The 25,715-nt window shown below is 43.9% G+C and overlaps 1 protein-coding gene and 1 non-coding gene across 2 annotated transcripts in view; one reads left to right on the top strand and one right to left on the bottom strand.

The window, feature by feature from the left end:
- The window catches only part of LOC124619490, an 880,976-nt gene that overhangs the window by 278,756 nt on the left and 576,505 nt on the right, over positions 1-25,715 (top strand). The window lies entirely within an intron of this gene.
- On the bottom strand, positions 6,060-6,133 carry Trnat-agu. The gene has a single exon. It is a non-coding gene; the product is annotated as a tRNA-Thr (tRNA).

Raw genomic sequence — 25,715 nt, 5'->3', positions numbered from 1 at the left:
GCAATTTACAGGATATGTATAAATGATTAGCGTTAACGTTAATAAACATATTGTATTTTTAGTCCTAAAATGCAACTACATTTTTTTACTGGCTACCAGTAGAAATTCGTAGATGTAAAACTTACTTCGATGTCCGTCAGACATTTTATGGTATTAGGCAAATGATCAAAGTTTTTGTTGCTACATATTCAACTCCTCTGTGAGTTACTGACATTTTTAACAGTTGGTGATAGGCTCGTTTTTTCCCTATAGTGTTATAACTATGTACATCACTGTTATTCTCAAATTCTGGTGGGTTCTTCTCAAATTTTAGTGGATTATTTTCGATGAATTTCATTAGGAAACATATGTATTGTTCTTGAGGGTATTTTCATTCTGTCATTGCATCTACCAAAAAAATGCCTCTCTTTTTCACCAAACGCGTTTCGTTTTATTGACGTAAAGCATCATCAGTGGTCTGTAATTAAAGATATTTACAATTTGATTTGTTTTTAAGATTGAAAAACAGTTCGTTAACAATATCTCATTTTTTTTTCTTACTGTGATTTCCTCTTGGTTTGTCGCCTACATCGGGAAATGCTATGTGCCATCACATCTTTGGTGTTTTTCTTCATTAAACACTGATACTTGTAGTCTAATTTTTCGTTGCTGTGCAGAAGGATGCATTTCTTATCTTTTACAAAGCACACTTTTAAGCACTTAGAAGTAGAAAAATAAACAGATAACAGTAGCGTGCGAAAAAGTGTGCTCTAAAACATCAGAAATGCATAGTTTTGCAGAGCAACAAAGATAAGACTAAAAGATCAGCATCTAATGAAGGAAGATTTGCATTTCCTGAAGTAGGCCAACCAAGCGGAAATCACGTAAGTACTGTTACCGAATTGTTTTTCGATTTTAAAAACAAATCAAATTGTAAATATCTTTAATTACAGACCACTGATGATGCTTTACATCAATGAAGCGAAACGCGTCTGGAGAAAAAAACGCGCATTTGTTTGTAGTTGCAACGACAGAACGAAAATACTCCCAGCAAATGTAAAGCAACTACGGACAAATATGGCTACACAAATAAAGAATATGTATCGGGACGGCGCAGTTAAAATGTCTAGCTCCTTCAAGAGGTACCTACATCACGTCTGTGGGTGAACACCACATATTATTGTTACTGCTCGATTTGTGGAATAAACACGTGCTTTCTAAGTGATGTGTTATCCCAAAAAATTATTCCATACGGCATTATAGAGTGGAAAATGTAAAATATATCAGGAAGTTGATACATTTGTTTCCAACATCAGCAATTGTACGCAGAGCAAAAGTAGCCGAATTTAATTGTTTTAGAAGCTCAGTAATGTGCTTCTTCCTTTCCAATTTTCATCAATTCAAAAAAATGGTTCAAATGGCTCTGAGCACTATGGGACTCAACTTCTGAGGTCATTAGTCCCCTAGAACTTAGAACTAGTTAAACCTAACTAACCTAAGGACATCACAAACATCCATGCCCGAGGCAGGATTCGAACCTGCAACCGTAGCGGTCTTGCGGCTCCAGACTGCAGCGTCTTTAACCGCACGGCCACTTCGGCCGGCTCATCAATTCTTTCACCCAAAAATTTGGAGTATTTTGTCGTATTTACTGACTTCTGCTCATGTGTCACATCAGTTGTGGTATGACTCTATCTGTTGTACAGAACTGAACGCAGTGCGTTTTTTTCAACATTTATTTAGAGTGCATTTTCACAGAACGACTTAGTCACTCTTTGAAAAACATTGTTAACAATCTCTTCTGTGGCTTTCTCTCTAAAAGGATACATTATAACACCAGTGTCGTCGGCAGAAAGTACCCATTTTGCTTGTTGAATGTTAGTTCGAAGGTCATTCACATATATAAGGAATAGTAGTGGACCCAAAATTGAACAATGCCCCCCCCCCCCCCCCCCCCCCGTCACTAAAATTTTCTACCTTTCCGAAACTGTCTAAATTTTTCAGCGCAACTGTTTGTATTCTGTTTGTCAGGTATGATTCAAACCAGCTGTGTGTGTGTCCAGAGCTGTAAAATCCCTTCGTCCCACGGATAAAAGACGACTGTCGCAGTAGTGTGTTATTCGTCTGCTGCTAAGAGGGAAGTCTGCTTTTGGTGAACTTCGTACAGCGGTCGCGGCAGCAGCCGGGGCGACATTCTTGCGGCAACAGAGACGAGCGCGCGTTGCCATGGCGACTCGCGCCGCCGCTACTTGTTGGTGCGGTATCGACCGCTAGCGGCGTGGCGCGGCGCCGAGGCGGCTTCCCATTGGCCGACGGCCCGCTCGCGCGTCACGGACGCTCTCGAGGCGCCGCCGTTTTAAAAATACCGGCGCCGCCACCAGCGCCTCTTCTCTTCCCTTTTCCACCCCTCCCTTTCCCGCCCCCGCCGCACTGTTGCTACCCGCGGCCGGTCCAGACCGCAGCGCGCCTCGCGACGCATTTTCCGCCCCGCCGACCCGGCGCCCCGCCACTCTGGAGATCGTGACGTCAGTCGCGGTGCTTATAATTGGTCTCAACACCCCGCCCCCGACTCGGATCTCGTCATGATCCCGCCACACTCGTAACAAATTAATTAATATTTGGCTTTCTGTCGTCTTTCTAGCCTCCCACTAGACGAAAATATATTTCCTGACGCCAATTAGTCCAAACAAGGTGCAGTAGCTATAGAAAGTAAGCGTCGGGTGCTAGCTTCGTATTCCTCGCCGCAAGGTGCTTATGTAATTTGCCAACGACATCGAATAATTGTGTTTCATCAACGATTCGACCTAATTTGTCAACTGCCATTGTTAGAACTATCATGACGTCACTACCCTCGAGCTAAGCGCTGAACCACTAATCAAAACAAGGATTTCGCTGACGGAGGGGAACATTGATTATGTTGTATGGTCGGTGCACATAATGACGCTTTTCAGCATACTGAAGCAACTTACGAAAAGCATAACACTTGATGAAGTCATTGGATCCGAAAGCAGTCGTATAAATGACGAGTGATCGCAGAGTCCCGTTACTCTCTATTATAGGTCCACTTATTCATAGATGGTCGCATTGTATTAATGTGAGATAAAGGTAGAGGTTAACTTAGACCCGCCAGGTTAACCGAGGGCGCTAATGCGTTGCTTCCTGGACTAGGGTAGGCGCGTTGCCCCGGATCGAATCCGTCCGGCGGATTAACGACGAGGCCGGTGTACTGGTCAGCCTGGCTGTGGTTTTTAGGCGGTTTTCCACATCCCACTAGGTGAATACCGGGCTGGTCCCCATGTCCCGCCTCAGTTACACTACTCGCAGACATTTAAAACGTTTGCACTGTTCCAACGCTTACACTAGACACAGACATCTGGAGTACACTAATTTCATCTTGGAGATACAGGTCAGCGGCAGGAAGGGCACCCGGCCGTCCTCTGACACTAACATTGTTGAAGTGGGACAAAGGCCCAAAGAAAATAATGGTGGTAGAGGACAACTTTGAGGACGTGTGATTACTGTTTATTATTTAGAAGCAGAGAACCCGGCATTGTTGGGATATGTATCGATACCATTAGCCCATCCCCCCCTTCCCGGCCTCTTTGTCCATCTCCTTCACCTTCCTCTCTGTTCATCTCCTCCTCCCCCCTCTATCTGTGCATCTCGTCCTCTCCCCTCTTTCTGTCCACCCCTCTTACCTTTATCTGCTTATTTCCTGCTCCCGGTCTTCTCGACCATTTCTTCAGCCAGCCTCTCACAGTCTATCTCTTCCTCCCTCCCTCTCTATCCATCTCATCCTGCCCCTATCTCTGTTCATCTCCTCATTTCCTATCTCTGTCTGCCATTTCCTCCTCCGCTGCCTCTCACCACATTATCACCCCATCCCAAACGGACTTTGCAAGTTATTACCCCTGCAGTATTTACTTCGAGATCTTAAGTAATATATGTACCACGTTGGTTGAAATCTATACAGGGGTCCAAGTGGAGCTTTTTCCCCCTGGCTTTGCCCATGTAAGTCAATGTCACATATATTTTACATACATTTAACATATCTTACTAATATTTGTACACATATTTCTCTAGCGAATTTCGCCCAGCAGTTTCGTTTTCATGCAGCGCGATCGGCCGGCCGGAGTGGCCGAGCGGTTCTAGGAGCTACAGTCTGGAACCGCGTGACCGCTACGGTCGCAGGTTCGAATCCTGCCTCGGGCATGGATGTGTGTGATGTCCTTAGGTTAGTTAGGTTTAGGTAGTTCTAAGTTCTAGGGGACTGATGACCTCAGAAGTTAAGTCCCATAGTGCTCAGAGCCATTTGAACCAACCAGCAGCGCGATGTTTATGCTGTAATATCTCCTGAACTGTGTTCGTTCAATGACATAATTTTGCAGGTACATCCAGCGCTGTATATAGATACTGGCCGCGAAATATGCTCGAAAATAGTTAGCAGTAAAGACGTAACAAATTAAAACTTCATCCATGATGCAGAAACAGCAAAAAAAGCATACCAAATTCAAACTGACGCAAGATCTCCAAGACTGGCGATCTTTTACAGAATCTCGAAATTTAGCGCGGAGTTAAATGCGGGATGGTTCTAACAGTTTCCACAACGAAACTCTGTCTCGAAACGTGGCAAAAAATCCAAAGAGATTCTGACCCGTTTTGTGTACCAAGGGGGATCAGCTCCATCGTTTGTTAATTTATATGGTATAAATCTCTCAGTTGCTGTCGATACTATCTCTTTGAATACAAGCCACATCTGATCTACTCTCACACTGTTAATTTGGAAGGAGTGGAGATTGTCTCTCAGGAAGGCGTCAAGCGAATTTTTATCTGCTTTTGTGAGTAGGTATATTTTTCGTTTATTTTGGAGTATTTGAAGGTTACAGTATTCAATCGCGCTACGACAGCCCTCTGTTCACTAATCCCTCTATCCCGTTGACCTCTAGCAATTGTAGAATTCTGGATCACGTTTCGTGCTTCCACTGTGATGTTCTTGTTTTTGTTGCCGTAGTTATTGGATAGTAGGTGAAGTTTCTGATCAGGAACGGAGGTTCAAAATGGTTCAAATGGCTCTAAGCACTATGGGACTTAACATCTGAGGTCATCAGTCTCCTAGACTTAGAACTACTTAAACCGAACTAACGTAACGACATCACACACAGCCATGCCCGAGGCAGGATTCGAACCTGCGACCGTAGCAGGAGGTTCAAAATTTTACCGTTTGGATGTAAAGTAAGTTTGAAGATCAGATCATTTTAAAGTCTCCATCTTCATGGTGCGCACACAGTGGAGGCAATGAAGTCTGAGCCGTGAGCTCTACGGGCATGAGCATGTTCCCAGTATTCGTCGTGGGGTTCTCTTCTACGTGACGAAGGACGTCCTTTTCAAACTCGAGAATGCGGCGCGACCATGGAGGACCACAGCCAACCCTACAAGTTGCGAACGTACCAGTATATTGCAGCCGTTGTTGAAGTCGGACGAAAATGGTATGTGGCGTCATAATTGCAACAGAGACTGATGACGGTGCCCTCTTCTCAGTTTTAGTGCATACCGTGAAGGGGGAGAAGTCTTCCTTTCTTGGAACTTATTTTGTATCCAAACGGCAGACTACATTGTTGGACATTGGTTCGTGATCAAAACATTATCTATTAAAATCCAGCTAAAAGCCTTAGAGGACTGTAATAGGACATGTGAAACAGATGCCTAATGTCCGAGAAGCATGTTGGGCAAAACAAATTACTGACTCGCTTTTCTCAGTCCAGGAAGTACGCCAGATGCCGGTTGCACAGGCGTAACAGAGTGTACTGGTACCCTTTAATGAAAAACAGTCAAGAAAGTTCACTATCACAACTGGCACCTAAGGCGTGACACTGGAAGGAGCTGCTTGTTTACGCTGCCTTATGTCTTCAGGGTTCTCATAGCATTCTATGCATGGCCAACATAAACCTGCTAAACGCAACAAGCGCAGTAATGTTCATTTGCACAGAACTGTCCAACAGAACAAAGGCATTACAATGAAATGAACACCCTTAGCTGCTTACAGGCGTTAACATACGTCAACGGGGACAGATGAAGATGTGTGCCCCGACCGGGACTCGAACCCGGGATCTCCTGCTTACTTGGCAGACACTCTATCCATCTGAGCCACCGAGGACACAGAGGATAGCGCGACTGCAGGGATTTATCTCTGTCACGCCTCCCGCGAAACTCACATTCTCAACGTATTGTCCTGCACTAAATTCGTAGTGCCCCCGCCCATTATACTCATTACTCACGGAGCGTTGCCGATTCCCGTACGAGTTCGGGCTCTGTTTGTGCATTCTCACAGAAGAAGAAGATGGTCAAATGGCCGGTGAGCCTTAACTATATATATACTAAGATGGTATCTGTTCTTTCGGACATGTCCGAAAGAACAGATACCATCTTAGTATATATAGAACAAAGGCAACTTAACCTTACTGGGCACCTCTGCGATAGGTCATAGAGTATTACGAAAGAACCTGTTCGTTTCAGTTTTTTGTCGTAGGTAGTAGGAGAATCCAAGCGTTCCAACCGACTGAAAAAAGACGCGGTTCATACACGTTTACAAGAAGACATTGGCCTCCTGAAATCTGAAGCCAACTCGTTTGTCATATTGATGAAAACATTTGAACACAGGCTGGGAAAGGGCGACATCAGACTTGAGTGAATTTCTATTGCTACCAGTGGAGTTGGGAATCAGGACCTAGGAGTCGAAAGTTGGGAGTATCTGTCGAAAAAATGGTTCAAATGGCTCTGAGCACTATGGGACTCAACTGCTGAGGTCATTAGTCCCCTAGAACTTAGAACTAGTTAAACCTAACTAACCTAAGGACATCACAAACATCCATGCCCGAGGCAGGATTCGAACCTGCGACCGTAGCGGTCTTGCGGTTCCAGACTGCAGCGCCTTTAACCCCACGGCCACTTCGGCCGGCGAGTATCTGTCGAGTCAGCCGCCGTGCCGCTGACACAGCCAAGGGCGAAGATCCGTACTCACTCGACAGCAGAGACACATTGCGACGGGAAGAGAAAACTGCTTACGCCCCCTCCCCACTCCCCCTCTGCCCGCTGCTCCTTAGTACCTGTGCGAGCCTCCAACTAAAACCCCTCCCCGTTAACCTCCTGTGTGTGTGTGTGTGTGTGTGTGTGTTGCGGGGGGGGGGGGGGGGAGGGGGGGGGAGATACTTAATGCGCAGCTATCGTGTTGCAGCAGGTTTATGAAGATCACAAATAGATGAGGGGGGCTGTGTTTGCCCACGACAGCTGTTATTTTGCTGCTGGAGCCATCGTCAAATTATTGTATCCGGCGAGGCAATGTGCTCTTCAAGGAAACGTGACTTAGCACAGCTGGAAATATTAATGACAGGTGTTTTAATGGCCTGCTTTGTTGGCCATAACGTTTTCTTAAACTTGGTTCGCTGTTTTGGCGCGTTAACTGCGTAGCAGCGAACGCCCTTATACTCTTGCTGGACGCACGAAAATTACTTTGGTATCAGAATCGCCCCAGTTGTTGGTGAAAGTTACGCCGTGTATTATAAAAGAGAGGTAATATTATGTATACCACACAAATTTTCGAATGCTTTCCGAAGCATCGCGACTTTGGCTTCCTGAAAAACCTCTTATTGGTACTCTCCTCTCTCGTTGTTAATCAGGGGGCGATCATGTTCTGCCTTCTCTCATGATTTCACACACACACACAAACACACACACACACACACACACACACACAAGTTTATATCCTCTAAAATATTCCGTCAGAAGAAAAGCAAATGTAATAAAAGTACGCACTTCATAGTCCTTCCCTTCCAATTCTTTCGTCAGTATTCTGACTCCTCTTTTGTCACATTTTTTTTCCATTGTAGGGCCTATGTTCTTATTTACTTCAAACCGAGGAACGCAGCCAGTTCGATTCACTCTAAACTGTAGTTGGTAGCAACGATTTATTGACGACACGGGCACATATTACTTGCAACCACAGCGTTCTTTGAAGCGTCTCATTGATTCGTGGACTCGTCGTTAATTTTTACTGTGAAGTAAAGGTCTGTGCCATACATTACAACAGAGGGCAAATGATGAAAATAAGCGTGTAAAAAACAGACTGGTAAAATTACACTACCGGTGTGACACCAGCTGTTTTCATGAGGTGTTGGTAGATTTCTCCAACGTTAAGCTATGTAACACTTGATAGGAATTCAACCTTATTTCCAACCGAAGAGCTACTCTTTTTAGTATTGCGCGAGTCCGGGTAACCTGCTGTTACTTCAGTCCCTTACTCTGTAAGAATGTCACGCAGGGCAGGTTTATTGGGGAAGTCTGAATTTCTGGTCTTCCGGGCGCTATTTGGCATTTACGTTTTCTCACAGCGGGATAGCGGGGCACGTTTTTCGCCGATGCGAGATAAGCTCTTGCACACACACACACACACACACACACACACACACACACACTGCGAGTAAACACATGCGCGATAAACACGAAAGCAATTGCCTTGAACCGTGCCCAAATGTCACACGAAAATAAATCTCTCGCAAGCGAAAATCATCGTCCGTGTGTGTGGCATGAAAGGCATGGTCTCTGTAAAACACGCCGCAATCAGCAATGTAAAAACACGATGTGGACAGTGCACTTCAGGCAAGCGTTTTATTTATTTATTTATTTTAAAGGGCGTTCCTGTCGCCTAGCACTTTCAGTTGCGCAATGTGCGAAATTCGCGAAGAATCCGAGTATGTCGGAGTAAACGCGGAACATTGCTCGATTTTTTAGTCTTACGAATGTTCGTAAGAAAGTCGCTGCCTGATCACGGTGGATAAATGCGATATTGCAGTGCTTGTGTTGTTAGGGAGTGCGACGCAGCGTTGCTTTGGACATACATGCGTGTTCTGGAGCAATATGCACTGCGGCGACTAAAGACTACAGCCGTTAGGAACGACGACATACGCAAGTTTGGGTCTGGTTGTCAGTCGCGCACGGATAGCCAAAGCGGTTAAGTCGAACTCTCGTGTGAAGCGGAAAATCCGGGTTCGAATTCAGCACACATTTTCACTGTCGTAATTCCTTTACACAACTTTGTGGACTTCACGTTGTTACCTTGTTGCTACAACAACACAACACAGACTGATGGGCTTCAAGCGCACAGGCAAACACAAGAACCATACCTGAGTTTCCTGCTTGCTCACATTTGGTATAATAGGGCCGCTATTTGTGGAACCTATCTTCCTGGCGGCGGAACACTGGTTAGCGGCGCTATTATCTAGATACTATTAAATTAAGTTCCATAAATTTTATGTCGTTGAAGTTCTCTTAGAAGCGTCTTTCAAAAGCCACATAAAATTATGTACAGTTCTATTAGAAAAAAAAGAAGTCGATGTCGTACCTCGGCGACTATAAACGAGAAAAATTACTTGCGAACGTCAGGAAATTTGCCAAACTGTCCGCAATAACTTCACGAAAATCGCATCTCGATGTATTTAATCGTTCTGGATATATTTGTGGTGGTCTGTCTGAGCTGCCTCACCCTACACAACAATAAATCTTATATATATATATATATATATATATATATATATATATATATATAGCAGGGTGATTCAAAAAGAATACCACAACTTTAGGAATTTAAAACTCTGCAACGACAAAAGGCAGAGCTAAGCACTATCTGTCGGCGAATTAAGGGAGCTATAAAGTTTCATTTAGTTGTACATTTGTTCGCTTGAGGCGCTGTTGACTAGGCGTCAGCGTCAGTTGATGCTAAGATGGCGACCGCTCAACAGAAAGCTTTTTGTGTTATTGAGTACGGCAGAAGTGAATCGACGGCAGTTGTTCAGCGTGCATTTCGAACGAAGTATGGTGTTAAACCTCCTGATAGGTGGTGTATTAAACGTTGGTATAAACAGTTTACAGAGAATGGGTGTTTGTGCAAAGGGAAAAGTTCTGGACGGCCGAGAACGAGTGATGAAAATGTAGCACGCATCCAGCAAGCATTTGTTCGCAGCCCAGGAAAATCGACTCGCAGAGCTAGCAGAGAGCTGCAAATTCCACAATCAACTGTATGGAGAGTCCACATTGGCACTTATCTGTCCGTAACTACCTGAACGTCAACTACCCGAGGCGATGGATCGGCCGCCAGGCAGCCCGTGACAGAGCACTTCATCACTGGCCCCCAAGAAGCCCTGATCTTACCCCCTGCGATTTTTTCTTATGGGGGTATGTTAAGGATTGATGATTTGAAACGAGAAATAACAGCAGCTATCCAAACTGTTACGCCTGATATGCTACAGAGAGTGTGGAACGAGTCGGAGTATCGGGTTGATATTGCTCGAGTGTCTGGAAGGGGCCATATTGAACATCTCTGAACTTGTTTTTGAGTGAAAAAAAAAACCTTTTTAAATACTCTTTGTAATGATGTATAACAGAAGGTTATATTATGTTTCTTTCATTAAATACACATTTTTAAAGCTGTGGTATTCTTTTTGAATCACCCTGTATATATAAAAGAAAAAATAGAAAAATAGTACATCCTTTTAGACGTTTCCAATTCACTCAAGATTTATTGTTGCAACGGTGCATATGGAATACATGAAACGATTACATGTGCAGATCAATAGCACAAGCGGTTCTGAGGTACCAGGCATCGATAAATGTTGTTCAAATGTGTGTGAAATCTTATGGGACTTAACTGCTAAGGTCATCAGTCCCTAAGCTTACACACTACTTAACCTAAATTATCCTAAAGACAAACACACACACCCATGCCCGAGGGAGGACTCGAACCTCCGCCGGGACCAGCCGCACAGTCCACGACTGCAGCGCCTGAGACCGCTCGGCTAATCCCGCGCGGCGACAAATGAAACATCCATATTAGTACGTGGTGTACCCCCACGGGCAGCAGTGTAGGCGCTCACTCCGGCATCCAGTCGATACAGATAATGTCCTGGGATACGTGATACCACGCCTGCTCCATCTGTTAACGTAGTTCTGTAAGAGTTGTTGGTCGACGATTCGTAGAAGTCACTCATCATTCCATCACATCCGTCATGTGCTCGATTGGAAACAAGTCGTCCGGACATCGCGCTAGCCAGGGAAGTTGCTACACGTGTCCCAGAGCACGTTGAGTTCCGCGGGCAGTGTGTAGACGAGCATTATCCTGTTGGAACAACACATCACCTTCCTGTGGCAAGAACGGCAAAAGAATTGGTCTAACAACATTCTGCACGTACCGAGCGCTGCTTAGCCTCTCCTCCAGAAACACCAGAGGTGAACGAGAGTTGTAGTTTATCGTGCTCCAGACCATAAGGCTTGGATTGTGCCCAGTGTGTCTTGGACGGGTTAACTCTACGAGACAGCGCTCATCAGTCTACGTCCTACGCCCAAACGACCGCCACTTGCGTGCAGGCAGAACCTGCTTTCATCATTGAAGACCACAGCGCGCCATTTCATCTTCGAAGTGATGCTCTGACGGCACTAGTCGAGCCGTGCACGTCGATGCTATGGCATGAGTGGAACACGAAGTAGAGGTGTGCGTGCTCGTATAGTCCCACTGCTAATAACCGTTTCGCAACAGTTCGTGTTGACACGTCCGGGATCACAAGCCTCTTTACCTGTGCTGTGGTAGCTGTACGCTTTGCCACTGCCGTCTTTACAGTACGACGATTCTGGCAGGCTTTTCTGCTGCGTCGACATTCCAGAACCTTGTCCAGGCGCATGAGAATGTTCACATGACCTCTGACACCAGCGCTCTTGCACAAGTAACGCAGTGTGTCCAACATGTGTGGCAAATCTCCATCGCGCCACTCGGAAGGCCACAATTTGACCTGTTTCAAACTTGCTCAGTTGGCTGTAGGAAGTACCAGTGCGTCTCCTTGGTATGCTTGCTTCACACGTTTGTGCCACACTGAGCGTTCTGGCTGTGAGTATTCACCATTAAGTGGTAGACACAGACGGCGTTCTGTTAGCTGTGCCATTACGCTATCTGTTCGCGGGGACGTTGAAACCTTTATCAGTACATGTACTATGCCCCGGGTAGCATATGCCGTCATCGTATCAAAATCGACGTCGTCTTTCCAGAGGTTCTATTTCTTCCGGCAGTATATATGTATGTTTGAAGAGGTGATTTGTTCCCCCCTGCCCCTCGCTGTGTTATATGGTGTTTTTTTTAATTATTTTTTTTAGGTAGCATCCACACGCAACCAAAAAAGTTTTGCGTCACCTCAGTTCCAAGTGTTCCGGAACCTGTACGGAAAATTGGAATAGAGATCAACATAATCTTCATTTCCGCCCATTTTATTGCTCATGAAAACCACACATGGCATGTTGTACCACCATACAGCGGGACCTTCAGGTTGCTGTGCACACCGGTACCTCTAATACCCAATATTCCCTGTATTCATCTTGGCGTACTATCCACAAGTTCATGAACTACTGTTGGTCCAGATTGTCCCACTCCTTAACGGCAATTCGACGTAGATCCCTCAGACTGGTTGGTGGGTCACGTCGTCCACAAACAGCCCTTTACAATCTGTCCCAGGGATGTTTGATAGGGTTCGTGTCTGGAGGACATGCTGGCCACTCTAGTCGCCAATATGCTGTCGATATGGTTGCACTATCGGTCGGAGGATAGCATTCACGTATCGTACAGCCGTTTCGGTGTCTTCCAAGACGACCAGCGGCGTACGTCGGTCCCACATAATGCCACCTCAAAACAGCAGGGAACCTCCACCTTGCTGCACTCGCTGGACAGTGTATCTGAGGCGTTCAGCTTGGCCGGGTTGTCTCCAAACACGTCTCTGACGATTGTCTGGTTGTAGGCATATGCGACACTCATCGGTGAAGAGAAGGTGATGCCAATCGTGAGCGGTCCATTCGGCATGTTGTTGGGCCCATCTGTACCGCGCTGCATGGTGTCGTGGATGCAAAGATGGACCTCGCCATGGCCGTCGGGAGTGAAGTTGCGCATCATGCAGCCTATTGCGCACAGTTTGAGTCCTAACAGTACGTTCTGTGGCTGCACGAAAAGCATTATTCAACATGGCAGCGTTGCTGTCAGGGTTCATCCATAATCCGTAGGCAGCGGTCATCCACTGCAGTAATAGCCCTTGGGCGGCCTGAGCGAGGCATGTCATCGATGATGTGTCGGCAGAAGTGCCAACACCGTGTTGTTTGAGGAAGCCGAAATGCACGCTATAAGCCCACGCAGGCTGGCGTGAGGTCTGAAACAGGATACGTAATGAATGCTATAAAGAAAAGTACGTAGCTTCTGGAATACTTAACTTTAATCCATCATTTGTATCTCGCTCTTGACGATACAAGTTAGACTCTTTAGATACATGCAATATAATGCTAATGGCGCCTTGCTAGGTCGTAGCCATTGACTTAGCTGAAGGCTATTCTAACTATCTTCTCTGCAAAAAAAAGAGGCTTCGTCAGTGTTGCATCGCTAGCTAAGTCGTCCATACAACTGGGGCGAGTGCCAGGACGTCTCTCTAGACCTGCCGTGTGGCGGCGCTCGGTCTGCTATCACTGACAGTGGCGACACGCGGGTCCGACATGTACTAATGGACCGCGGCCGATTTAAAGCTACCACCTAGCAAGTGTGGTGTCTGACGGTGACACCACAATCGACAATTCCTCTCTCTCTCTCTCTCTCTCTCTCTCTGTATCTCCTCCATGTCCGAACAACATCGCTGTGGTTCACGTCGAAACGCTTGGACACTTCCCTTGTTGAGAGGCCTTTTTGGCACAAAGTAACAATGCGGACGCGATCGAACCGCGGTATTGACCGTTTTCGCATTGTTGAACTACAGACAACACGGGCCTTGTACCTCCATGCTGGTGGAATGACTGGAACTGATTGGCTGTCAGACCCCCTGGCTCTAATAGACGCTGCTCATGCATGGTTGTTTACATCTTTGGGCGAGTTTAGTGACATCTCTGAACAGTCGGAGGGACTGTGCCTGTGATCCACAGTCAACATCTTCAGGAATTCTGGGAACTGGGGTGATGCAAAACTTTTTTTGGTGTGTGTATTTGCCCCTGCTCTTCACTGGTTACGTTTTTTATACCAGCAAAACTAGCGTGTATTGGACGAGTACACTCTAGCACCTCGTATAAGAAAGGGCCGGACAGCAGGTATGTTGAAAGGTGATGCATTGTTGTTTGGAAGTAGGCGATACCTCCAGTGTGATCAAGTAGACGTTCGACGAAGGGTCCAGGGTAGTTCTGGCGCTCGGCTGTTGGTGTGGCGGAGATTTGTTCTGGCCGGGGGAAGTGTGGCCAGCCTGTTTTGTAGGTGGCGGGGCGCGGCGGCCAAGATTACGGCAGTCACACGCGGCCGTAATGTGCACCGTTCCTCATGTTTAGCCGCGCTGCGCACGTGAGCGGAATGCCGCGCCCACCAGCCACCACTCTGATAAGACCCAACTGCAACTTCCTGGCCACGGCGACGCTGCTCCTCCCCCCCCCCCCTCTTCTTTCCCTTCCCTTTTTTTTTCTTTATAGGACTCGCGGCACCCGTAAAGAGCCCGCATTTGTCCTGAGAGAAAAAGCGCCTGCATCCCTCCGTTCCGTCTTCCCTTCTATTTACTGAGGGCTCCTCGAGAGAGTGTGTCTACATAACACGGGCGTGTCCCTCTAACGGCATACGAGGTGCGGCTAGAAAAAAACCGGGCTGATGCTGGAAAAAACATTTATTTACAATTATTTACAATTTCATGTTATCTCCTTCAATGTACTCTCCTCCTCGGTCTCTACACCGCTCCATACGAATTTTCCACTGTTCATAGCAATGCTGCAGATCATTTTCGGTAAGTCCATACATTACTTCCGTCGCTTTTTCTTTTACTGCTTCAACAGTCTCAAATCTAGTTCCTTTCAAAGCTGACTTGACTTTAGGGAAAAGAAAAAAGTCACAGGGGGCCAAATCAGGTGAGTAGGGTGGATGATCTAAGATGGGAATGTTGTGTTTTGCCAAAAACGTCTTCACTGACAACGCACTGTGAGCTGGGGCATTGTCTTGGTGAAGGATCCATGACTTTTTCCTCCACAAATCGTTCCGTTTTCTCCGTACTCGCTCACGTAGGGTAGCCAGGACGCTAATGTAGTAATGCTGATTCACTGTTTGTCCCTGTGGTACCCAATCAGTGTGCACAATCCCTTTGATGTCAAAAAAACAATCATCATTGCCTTGAATTTCGATTTTGACATTCGTGCTTTTTTTTGTCGTGGAGAACCAGGAGTTTTCCAATGCATCGATTGGCGTTTAGTTTCGGGATCGTAAGTAAAAAACCACGATTCATCGCAAGTAATAACATTTTGTAAGAAGGTGGGATCACTTTCAATGTTTTCCAGGATGTCAGAACAAATCATTCTTCGGCGTTCCTTCTGTTCAATTGTGAGACACTTTGGAACCATTTTTGAACACACTTTGTTCATGTTGAAACTTTCATGAAGAATCTGCCAAACACTTTCCTTGTCAACTCCTGTTAACTCAGACACTGCTCTGATTGTTAAACGGCGATCTTGTCGAACAAGTTTACCGATTTTTTCAATGTTTGCATCAGTTTTTGCTGACAATGGTCTGCCAGTGCGAGTGTCATCACTGGTGTCTTCGCGGCCATCTTTAAATCGTTTAAACCACTCAAACACTTGTGTTCGCGATAAACAATCATCGCCGTACACTTGCTGTAACATTACAAGCGTTTCACTTGCAGATTTTCCTAGTTTGAAACAAAATTTGATGTTAACACGCTGTTCTTTCTGTACACTCAACATTTTCCGACGCACAGACAAAACGTCAACTACTTAAAACAGACGCCACGGGCAGACTGAGTGCAGGAGGCAGATGAAACTCGAACAGTAGGCGGAGCGAGAGTCACGTGACAGGCCACGCGACTTTCAGCCTTATTGCATTCGTTTTATTATTTCACCAGTGCTAGTCCGGTTTTTTTCTAGCCACACCTCGTACGCTGTCGCTGAGAATTCGACCAATGGATTCCTAAAGGTTTGTCACCACGCCAGGATTCCCTGACTCCCAAGTTCTTTATTGTTGATACGATTCTCATGTAGCAAGCTCAGGTGCTGGATAAACTACATAAATATCTACGACGAGTGTTTACACGACACGTAATTATGCATTCGACAGCCGCGATTCCTGGGGTCGCAGTATGCTTTTTTTATCACGTTTTCCATAAGGCCACTTTCTTGTCTGTCTGCCTGCTCCGTACAAAGTTTGCTGTTGACATTTAGCTAACTTTCCCATGAGCTGGAGACATTAAATTTTTAAACATAGCTGGGCACTGTGGCCTAGCGGTTCTAGGCGCTTCAGTCCGGAACCACGCGGCTGCTACGGTCGCAGGTTCGAATCCTGCCTCGGGCATGGATGTGTGTGATGTCGTTAGGTTATTTAGGTTTACATAGTTCTAACTAAGTCTAGGGGACTGATGACCTCAGATGTTAAGTCCCATAGTGCTTAGAGCCATTTGAACCGTTTTTCTTTTTTTAAACATAGCTCAGAACCGGATGAAATATGCAGTACTAACTCGCTTTCTTTGCTGGGTGAAAAGGATAGAACGCATTGGCCATCTCGATAGTCCTGCAGGACCAGCGTATTGTGCTGGCAGTATCGCAGTGCGTTCCAAGCTGTATTCGAGGAGAACAGCACAGCTGGATGGAGAAAGGCGGGAGAGAGGGGGAGATGGATATCGCATTCTCGTCTGTCGTTCCAGGACGAATTTCGCAGTTTATTTTAAAACAATTTCCCGATGAGGTGGAGGCGTGAGATTTTCAGTATAGGGCCGCGCGGTCTGGGGGCCTTGCCACGGTTCGCGTGGCTCCCCACGCCGGAGGTTCGAGTCCTCCCTCGGACATGGGTGTTTGTGTTGTCCTTAGCGTAAGTTAAAGTTAGATTAAGTAGTGTGTAACACTAGCGACCGATGACCCCAGCAGTTTGGTTTCATAGGAACTTAACACAATTTTTGAGTGTAGAGGAGAAGTCAAAGACAATGCGATATTAACTCGCTTTCTTGTGTGGTGTGTGACGAAGCGTACTTCGCATCCCACTGATATTTTCCTGTTTTTCCTGTTCCAGTCGTACGATTGTTAGTAATGCTTCATGCGAACTTGAATCTCTCAAATATTTACCTCCACGATCTTTTCGCGAGATACATGTGGGTGGAACCAATATACAGGGTTAACGGGGTATAAGAACAGAATATTTTTGTACCTGGTACCTTAATGTGTACACATATTAGTGAGTTGGTTGTTTTTTCCTTGTGTCAGACAGTCTTTCCACAAGCTGTACAACCTGATGTTTTATGCAAGGCGGTATCTCGCCGGCCAAGTGAACGATCCTGGCAGTATAGATTACCCGTTTTGCATCCACGCGTCCATACTTCAATATCTGAGCTCCTTCCATGGGGAAATTGAACATTAATGACTTCCTCGTGCCACCTGTACGTGGATGTGCTATCCAACTAAAAAAAAAAAAAAAAAATGTGTGTGAAATCTTATGGGACTTAACTGCTATGGTCATCAGTCCCTAAGCTTACACACTACTTAACCTAAATTATCCTAAGGACAAACACACACACCCATGCCCAAGGGAGGGCTCGAACCTCCGCCGGGACCAGCTGCACAGTCCATGACTGCAGCACCCAAGACCGCTCGGCTAATCCCGCGCGGCTATCCAACTCAAAACTATACGATTTGTAATAGTATGAACAATTGTCCGCAAGTGACTAAATACTGATGTAATGTTATTCAGTACACCGTCCTCAGTCGCCAATAGAAATATCTGCACTTATACCCATTACAATCTGTAAAGAGTGTGTCAGGATAAGAGAAACTGAAATAAACCTGAAATTTACCACATATTTCTGTAGTAATCTCATCACGATGTTAGAAATCATTTGAAAAATTTAACGTACACCAGACTAAACAGCAGAAAATAATTATTTAAATAAAATGAATTTTAATATATTACGTTTTGAAATCGGATTAGAAAGTTAAAAACAATTTCTTCTACCCTTTTACAATTTATAACCCCTTGGGGATAGTCCTGAAAATTTGTCGTCGTGAATTTTTAATAGCTATGAAAATACTTACTAGACTTAAAACGAAACCATTTGGCACGTGCAATATATAATTGATGCGCGAATAGTTCAGTTCCCTACCATTACACTACTTAATTATTCATGCATCAATAGTTCACCTCCTTACTGTTATCTCACTATTACAGGATCACAACGAGCGGTCGGATTGAGATGCCGAGATGCCATGCATTACTTACCGCTGATACCACACCACAGACATGCACTATTTAGAGAGAGTCAACATGCACATTGAGTGTCATTCTGTGGCGTTCAGAGATGTGGCGGTTAGATCGACGCCAACTGTACACGACCAGGTGAAAGATCATATGAAGCACCGGTTCTCGAGGCCTTCGTCTCTACCATTCCTTGAATCTTAACGTTGGGAGCTGATGTATTTGGACTGATGTGCTTATTGCTGAACGGAGGGTGGATGTTCGCCAGTATGTGGGAAGAATGCTATACTCCTTTGTCGTACCATTCATGGCCAGTGTACCAGATATATTCCAGCACGACAATGTAAGGCCACACACCGCAGTTCCGATCATAATCGCCTTGAGGAATGAACGGATCCTTGGCCAATCTGTGATAGAAAGACGTACACGTTCTTATCAGCCTCCAACGAGCTATCTTTGTGAACTGTCACAGCATGTGTTTCAGACTTGACAAGGAATTCCCCAAGATGACGTTCGGAGGCTCTCTGCTTCCCTTCCAGAGCGTCTACAAGGGTGTATCCTTGCCCGTGGGTCTCACACCTCAAACTGATGGACAGCAGTTTCGAACGTAATGACCAGCTATTTAAGGGGACCCGTCCTTGAACGAGATGCGTTTTTATCATTCTCCTCCCCTTAGCTGCGTTATTGATCTAGAAAGGAGACGTAGCTCTTTGTACAAACAGTTAGGCTTATTAGCCGAAGCATTTCTGAGAAAATCGGTTAGATATTTATTATCTTGTGATACTGGCAGTAATATTTATAAAAGACTAAAAAGAAGAACACTGTTTAACTGAGGTACCGTTTTCTTTGGTACCACTGACTGCACAGTCAGACTACAGACAACATACAGTGAAGTATCTTAAGCCCCCTGTTTCCTCTTCTGAAGCTGACCTGTGAAAAACATACAAAATTTATTTTATTACGAGAAATATATCTAAAAAATTAGATCAATAGTCGCACGAACCATGTTTTAGAATTTTCTGGAAACATAGGCATGGGAGGTAGACAAAGTCATTTTAATTATATGCGCCAGTTTTGGTGAATTTAGCTTGTCACTTGGAGAAAAGTGTACCTGAATGATAAAAATTCATCTCTCCTGTAAACCCCAAAAGAAAATTCAAGAACTTATTAGCTTACCACTATGCAGTTTTGGAAAATTAAAGCTGTATATTCTTTTGGCTCACTTGTTTCTTTGTACTCCACACTCGTTCTTTTCATTGTTGTAGTTGTCCTAGCCTCCTTGGTAGCAGTTTCTGCAGGTTCCTTGCACTTTGGTTACTCGCAGCCAATCAATAGGAGTTAGAGCTGAACCATATTTCTTCCAGTCAATATATTTAATTTTTTCAGATCATGAATCCTAGAAATCACACAAAACATTACTGCATCCATTACACCTATCTTGCATACTGTGAGCCGTACAAATACAGTTTTCAGTATTCGCTTTCATATGCTCCTGTTGAAGCTTTAGTTAGGATTCTGTGAGGACCATGGAGGTATCTGTTAAAAAGATTTGTATTTGCCATGTTCCTTTCTTCAGGCGTAATTGCCACTATCTCTTAAGAATATTTGTATTTGCCTTGTTCCTTTCTTTAGGCTTAATTGCCACCATATTCGATGTGCTTTGAACTGGTTGTCTCGAAACCTCCGTTGGAAGGTAAATTTATTTATTCTGGGCATTTCTAAAACAGAAAATACATCCACTGAAATACCAATAACTATGAGGCACACGTTTTTAAAATTCCGAAAGCAAGAAGTAAACAAATATATGATAAGATCTTTGGTTGCAGCTAAGCCACAGCCTTCTAGATACGTCTGTACTTAGGTTCCAGTAGTCAGCGCCTTCTGAAATACACGTGAGCTTGTAATTAATATCTAAAAGCTGAAAAAATTCCGGACAAGAATATTACATCACGTATTCTGATACACTTCAAAATGACAGAGCGGTATGGCACTTGTACAACATTGGGTTGAAATTAATTTACGAATAAACCGAAAATTTTTATTATAGGCACGAAGTTTTCTTTTCTACAGGTTGATTCGCGAAGATATGCAAATATTTTAATATGTTATTCTACAAGTGAAAACAAAGAAAAAAGTTCATATAAACATAGGTCCGCAAATGTTTAGTTACAGAGTTACGGCTAATACAAGATTTTGCCAGAAATTTAGCAACTTCGCTAATATGAAGCCATCGCAAAGCTGTACGAGGTTAAAGTAAAGCACGATTTCTATTTATTTTGTTGTTATTGGTCTGGTGAATCTAATAAAACATGAAAAAATGTGTGTGAAATGTTATGGGTCTTAACTGCTAAGGTCATCAGTCCCTAAGCTTACACACTACTTAACCTAAATTATCCTAAGGACAGACACACACACACACCCATGCCCGAGGGAGGACTCGAACCTCCATCGGGACCAGCCGCACAGTCCATGACTGGAGCGCCCCAGACCGCTCGGCTAATTCCGCGCGGCAATAAAACATGTCCCAGACGCGTATCTGCAGTAGTTTTCCAGAACATCCAGAGAAGCAAAGATTATTATACAAGTAAGTTTGTTTACTTTCCATTAAGAATGTAGAAACGTTTATGTCATTGTTGGCAACCGTTGGTGAGTTGATTCAGTCGTTTCCTAACCTTGAAACGAGTTAGTTTTCTGTTTTGTTCAGTGAAAGAACATCAACACTGAGCTTCGTTTTTTCCAGTTTAACACGAATTCACGTGTGTTGTGGTATTCATCAAAGAAGTTTATCTAACACATTCACAAGGTCTCACTTAACGTTATTACCATCATTTTTCGAAAATTAAATTCTCTACAACTTCTGTCGAAAACTTTGTGCAGTTGTTTGCAATTTAAAAAACAAACTGGGACAAGTAGTTAATAAATTAAAAACTTAACGAAATTACTTCTTTGCTTCTCTGGATTTTCTGGAATCTATTTCAGATACATGTCTGGGACATGTTTTATTAGATTCACCAGATCAATAAAAACAAAAATAATGGGAATTGTGCCTTAACCTCGTATAGTTTTGCGATGGCTTCATATTAGCGAAGTTGCTAAATTTCAGGCAAAATCTTTTATTAGCTGTAACTCCGCAACTAAACATTTGCTGCTATATGAACATTTTCTTTGATTTTAATTGTCGATTAACATTAAAAATATTTACATATCTTCGTGAATCACCCTGTATAGAGCAGAAAAATTATTTTTTCAAATTTTTGGTCTTTTTTCGAGAGCAGGTCTCATTAATGCTCGTTATGTTGTGAACAGCTCAACAAAGTTTGTTAAATAGGGGACTGGTGCGTCGGACCGTAAACGCGCCAGTGTATTTTGATTTACCCGCCGGCGCTTTTAGGTTCTGCAGAAGACGTTCCGGGGGATAAATGGTTCAAATGGCTCTGAACACTATGGGACTTAACATCTGTGGTCATCAGTCCCCTAGAACTTAGAACTACTTAAGGGGCTCCGGAAAGGCTCAAAATCATGAAAAGTTAAATTTTACTTTTTTGCGTTTTCTGAATCTGCAGACTATTACCTTTTAATAGATATATAATTTATTCAATTCCGAAGACTACAACTATTTTTAAATTTTTTTTGAAATGTGTTCTACATGGGCGTGACCCACTGTGGCGCTGTTAAACTGCTGTCAAATGGTGTTATTATTAACGTCCGTGTTCATCAGGTATATTTTAGTGATGTGAGATAAAGTATGTGTTGTGGCTAACCAGTGATGCTTCAATATATATCGCTGGTGTGATTGTCGATTGTTTCATGTTTATTTACTCTGTCGTTATCTCGAAAATATTCGTAATTAATTCTGTTTCTTGAGTCTCTGTTTTGTTGAAGTATAATAATGAGTAAAAGTAAAGTTATTAGAAATCCTCTGAAGGCTTTTAAGAAAAGGAGAAATGGTGGAAAGCCAAAGGTATGTGTTATTACTGTAAACAATAAAGACGATAACCACGTGAGTGAACCTAACCTCTCAAGTACACCTGCCCATAGCAGTCAAAGTGGGAAAGAAAATACTTCACAGAAGAAGCTTGGTTCAATGAGTGAAAACTATGAATGTTTTATGGGCGAATCGGATGTGAATGAAATATTTGATATGTCGGTTCTCAAAGGAATTTTTTCAAACTGTGTAAGATGTATTCATTGTAGTGAAGTTGGTCTGGAACTCTCCATAATAAAGCACGTAGGACTTGCTAGTGAAATACAACTGAAATGTGATAAGTGTTCATACATGACCACCTTTTGGAACAGTGTTGCAGTAACTGCAAGTGAAGAAGATGGTAGCAAAATCTACGAACACAACAACGAGCGATGCTTGCTTTAGACAAGGAACGCCTTCGGGCTGCAGACAGGGCTGTAAAGAGTCTAGAAATACAAGCAAGAGTAAACAGGAGGAGGAACAAGAGGAAGCTGGAGGAGGAGTTTGCATAGGATGAAGATAATCCATCCTTGGGACCTGGAATGCACTAAAAAGTTAATCCAATCTTTGTCGCTCGATTCCCAAAACTTTGATTTTCTCATACTAATTACATGTTTTCTAAGGATCTTCCAAACATATTTGTTTCAAACTTTCAGTAAATGTTACACAGTACCTTCTGCATAATTTAACACAGCGTTTTTCCAAAAAACTGTATATTTTTGAATATATAAATAAAAAATTGCAAAAAAATGTTGTGAATTTTCATTACAATTGAAAAAAAAATCATCTTTAATAACTGAACTAAAATTTTGTAAAATCCCTGTGTTAAGTTGTAGCCCATATTCCAATAAATAATCTGTAAAAAGTTCAACTTCCTACCTCAAATACTTTGTGAGGAAAGATGTAATTTATAAGCGTTATTTGAACATTGCAAGTATAGGGCGTTCCGGAGCCCCTTAAACCTAACTAACCTAAGGACATCACACAGATCAATGCCCCAGGCAGGATTCGAACCTGCGACCGTAGCAGTCGCGCGGTTCCGGACTGAGCGCCTAGAACCGCGAGACCACCGCGGCCGGCTCCGGGGATAATAGGCGTGAAGTTGTCAGTAGCCTCTGGGTACTGGGCGTCTGAGGCGTCGGTGTGTGGGTGTGTGGTAATTTTCTTGTTTCGCAGCCAGCGGCGCCCCCCTGGGTTGGACGACACGGGGAGCCCCACTGGCCGGTATCGCATTGTTAACGACGACGATTACGCCGCTACGCTGATGACGGTAATGGCTGTCGTTAGGAGCGCGCCACACAGATGCCCATCACAGTTTAATGACGTCACGCCGCTGTCCTGTGCCAGGATTCCAGCTCATCGTAGTGTCACTGAGTTCTCATAGTACTCCCCCCACCACCACCTCCGTCCCGTCCATGGACACGCCGAGCTTGTCTGCGGAGTCATCGTGCTGCGGGGAAAAACGGTGATTCCGTCATTACAAAGACATTATATTGCTTCGGAATGCCTTTCTGACAGTCACATCAACTTGTACCAGAGTCTAAATTGCAGATTTATTTAAACATCCTGTGCAGATTCCGGCTTTTGTCGTCACCATGTTACAGTGTACGGCGTCAGGAATAGCTCGTTTCAGTTCCGTCAGTGAGGTCGCACTGATTTATTTTATCTGTGGTATTTCTTTCGATTCGGGTAAAGTGCGTAAAATGGTACTAGGTGTGTAAATAAATTTGTAGTGTTGACCGAACCTTGAGATAAGCACTTATATGACTGATTACCTCTCTCTGGAATTGTTGTGCTACAGTGTGTTTCTGTGAGTGTCCTTCTTATGTCGTTCCCGCGCTTACGTCGTTGATTATTTTCTCATCATGGACCATTAAGGAATTTCGAGAACTCACATTTGAAGACGTTGGTTACGAAACCCAGGAACGTTTGTTGACACATCTAGAAACTTCTAGAATCATTATGTTTGTCTTTTAGTGACCTGTCGTGGGTGTATTACTATTGACACATTTGTATTATTAAACTAGTTAAGACTTGGTTGTTCAGCTGTTCATTGCAACAATGTTTTTTTTCCTTTTTTGGAAATATCCAATGAAGGAAGTACTTCAGATACTCAAAAAGAAATAAGCTTTACTCTTCGTTTCTCTGACGAGAGTGACTCAATTCGTGCTTCCAGTTTTTTGAGCTGTTTCCCACGCACAGGCATTATTACGTTACACACCGCTATGTTACTCGCTGTAATTCGGAGTCCTCTAGTGGTAGAGGGTTGTAACTTGCATCAGCGAAGCGAGAAAATCTACCGAGTACGAGTAAAGTGCATGTCATGAAATACCTCAAAAGATGTGAACAGACTAAAAATGTCTGAGGCACTATTGGTACTTTTCAGCACACCCGTCTTGAATCGCTTAAGACAATTGCCAAAATGATGCTCGCAACGCCTCTCGTAAAGTAACTCAAACCATACCTGGGTGTAAGCTGACTTCGAGCGCTGTCAGACCTACGCTGCACACGCGGATGAACGAAATATGACACAGTGTTTGTCTGTTCGTGGATTTAAACGCCGTTTAGCGGGACTCACTAATCTCGCGTATGACGCGCGAATTTGAGATAATACCGATCGCGGTGGTGCAGTGGCGGAAGAATCGACTGTGTTTCTTTCTAAGTGATGAGTTACCCCTGAAAATTATTCCATAAAACATTACTGAGTGCAAACATGCGAAAAGTGTCAGAAGCCTGCTTCGTTTGCTTCCAAGAATAGCAACTGTACGAAGATTAATGCTTGATCGAAACTGGTAGCGAGTTAACGTTTATTATTGTTAACTCTAGCTGATGGTTTAATCGTCGCTTTCTTCAAATATTTACGCGCTGTGAGGTACCATCTGTACAAAATATATCCTCATCTTCAATTGCGAGCTATGCTTGCAGGCTTGAACTTCGGCCTGCTGCTGCGCTGTTCTTAGAGCCCCTTATCACTAGCGTAGTACTAACACTAACTACATCGCCTAATAAAATGTTAAATGAAGATTTGACTTCCGTGGGGAGCCTCTAAGTTTTAATAAAAGAACACATTGTACCTTGTAGCCAGTACTGGCTTTATTAAAATCGTGCTGTTACCTAATTTCGGCCGTGAGCCATAATCAACCACCTGAAATAAACCAACGACGAAGAGCGTCACATGTTTGGGTAGATTGTCATATGTACAAATAACCTATTCCAGAACACACATTACCAGATTTGCAGTGCAATAACATTACTTACATTTGCTATGTCATGTATACGTATCGTGCTGATCACATCCTTTTTTGTGACATGCACAAAACCAGACTAACATGCTCCAAATGCTTCAGCCTGACAACTAAAACGGCTGTTACGGTGTTGTCAAAGATGAACTTCTTTCTAAACATTGTACACCTATCGATAGCTATATGTAGTTACATTACATTTACTGCTGGCGTGCCAGAATTAGTCGAAGTATAAAGAATAATAAAGAATATA

Source organism: Schistocerca americana, chromosome 6 (assembly GCF_021461395.2).
Source record: "Schistocerca americana isolate TAMUIC-IGC-003095 chromosome 6, iqSchAmer2.1, whole genome shotgun sequence".
Lineage (NCBI taxonomy): Eukaryota > Metazoa > Arthropoda > Insecta > Orthoptera > Acrididae > Schistocerca > Schistocerca americana.
This window is presented reverse-complemented; position numbering and strand designations above follow the sequence as displayed.